Raw genomic sequence first — 2,414 nt, forward strand, 5'->3', positions numbered from 1 at the left:
GAGGCGGTGCCGGGTGATGACGCATTTCCGGCGCGCGCCCGTGCCGAGCGGGATCTGAAGACCACAAAGGCGGAAACGAGGGCAACTTTCAATAATTATTTTCGTTTTCAAAACAGGTGACGTGGGTCAGAGAAGCCGGTTCAGAATTACTGCTTATTTGCGCGAATTCCCACCGATTAGGCCAAAGCGCGCGCGTTTCAAAGAGTTAAGACAGCACCACCATGCAACGTGTCCCTTTTAAAAGCGCGATTTAAAAAAAAAAAAAAGGCGCGATCCAGACCCCCGTCCAAAAATCTGTTTAAAATTCAGATATTTCACGGTGACTAACAGAAAATATCCTATTTGTAATTTTTTTCCCCAAAACGTGATTCAGAAGTAATGGAATCATTTGGGTGGGGGACATTGCAAAGGGAATTTTCCTTCGCTGTATTCCTATTTTCTGCAAGTTTCTGGCCTTCAAAAATCAGTTCCTCATGGAACTTTCAAACTAGGCACATTTTACCTTCTGAATAAGTGCGTTCTGCCATCGGCTAAATTTAATACAGTTCATAGTATGCGATCTATACCGTAATGCAGATACACACAGAGAGACTGTATGAAACGTAGAGGGAAGGTAGGGGAGGGTGGGGAAGGGGGAGAGATTAACCAAAGGACTTGTATGCAAGCATGTATGCCTAAGCAATGGACACAGACAACAGGGGGGTGAGGGCATGAGTGTGTGTGTGGGGTGTGGGGGGTAATGTGGGCATAAGGACACATATGTAATAATCAATAAAGAAACTTAAAAAAGATAAATGTAGAGATGAATAGAAAGAAACCAAAGTGCTGGGGTTGCAAGGGGTGGCTGCACAGCTCAGAAGGCCGAGGTGGGCTCTCATTTCCTAGTTTTTGGAATTGGTTATTCTTTCAGTTTGTAACATTAGCACAACCCTTTAAAAATAAATTCAACTGTGACTACTATATTAGAAATAGTTGAAGATCATTCCTCAGTATGAGTCTAGAAGCTTTTTCCTGTTGGAATCATTCCCTGCATCCCCCTTAATTAATTTTTTAAGTCAACTTCCAAATAATTAACAGGTAAACAAGGAAACGACTTCATACTGTTTGGAGTGGCCTGGAGCGCTGACTGCTGACACTGTGGAATGCGATAGAGAAAGGTTTTTGCTGCAATGGTGAGGCTGAAGGAAGTGGGAAGGAGGAGACCAACCCTGGGGACGGGGTCCCTGGATGGCCTCCTGGAGCAGAAGAGTGAGCAGTGCCGGCTGGCGAGGGCGGAAGGGACCCAACAGGCAGTGGGGTGGGAATAATGAGGCTCACTAGCTACTTCAAAGAATTCTGGGACTTATTTCCAAAGTTTGCAAAACAAACAAAAAAATGTCAAAAAATGTATGTTTTACAACTTACACATACTTTATTTGCTTGATTGAAAGCCTCCTCACGGTGCACACTGAGTTGTCCTGGGGTCTCTGTGCTGGAGACTCTGCTCAGTTGGTGTGTTTTCTTTCAGGATCGAGATGGGAACTTTCACCTAAAATCTTACTTTTTAATTCCTTCTCTGGAGATTCTTTCTTGGATTCTTAGCTTTGCATAATCATACCTACAATGAAACCAGCATCCTAACGTTACCAAGATAAATCCCCCTTCTCCAACATCACATGATCTTCTATTTAATTCTACTAGTTAGCACAACATGTCTGGGGCAGCCAGCCACATCAGATCCCAATGAACCCTATAACCATACCAAGTCCCATACACAGAGAATGTTTTTATTTTTTAAAATTCCTAGGAGATTCAAGGGTCCCTTTCCAGGGCTCCCAGGTTTAGGCGCAGTGGCTACGGGAAGAGTTTGTCAAAGGATATTTTTTAAAGTAAAAAACTCAGTTATTTCTAACATGAATCTTGCAACTCAGGTGAAATCTTGTCCCACTCTGGTAAATATTCCTGATTTGGTGTGATGGAATTTTTTGAAAAAGAAAAAGACCAAGGAATGCAAAACAAAAGGTAAAATGTAACTTTAGGAAATGGCATTCCTACTTAAATAAACGAAAGAAACTTAATAGCTCCAACCTAATTTTCTAAATGTTTGTGAAAATTCCGATGGGTGAAATGAGGTGAGAAATAACCGTATTATAAATGCTTATAGGGGTCATTTTACAGACGACAGACATAAAACAAAAAGCCTATGGAAGTAAAAAACAAAAAACAAAACCAAAACAATACGCCATTTTATTGATCTGAATAAAGGCTAATTATTCTGAAATCCTAAAATCAGACGCAAGAATCCCACCCTCCCCCTCCTCGGAGGGGGTCAGCAACGGACGGATCAGGACCACGGGGTCCGAGACCCGCGAAAACGACAGGAAACTCCCCAAACGGAACGGCCCCGCGGCACCCAGGGAGGCGGGGGCCCGGAG

General features: G+C 43.0%; 1 long non-coding RNA gene across 4 annotated transcripts in view; it reads right to left on the bottom strand.

Moving 5' to 3' along the window:
* Positions 1-2,414, bottom strand: part of LOC106726898 — a 70,223-nt gene that overhangs the window by 33,676 nt on the left and 34,133 nt on the right. For all 4 annotated transcript variants that reach the window (XR_001363023.1, XR_001363024.1, XR_001363026.1 and 1 more), the window contains one exon: positions 1,411-1,597. This is a non-coding gene — a long non-coding RNA (uncharacterized LOC106726898). The remainder of the gene's footprint in view (positions 1-1,410; positions 1,598-2,414) is intronic.

This window comes from Myotis brandtii, unplaced genomic scaffold, assembly GCF_000412655.1.
Source record: "Myotis brandtii unplaced genomic scaffold, ASM41265v1 scaffold329, whole genome shotgun sequence".
Lineage (NCBI taxonomy): Eukaryota > Metazoa > Chordata > Mammalia > Chiroptera > Vespertilionidae > Myotis > Myotis brandtii.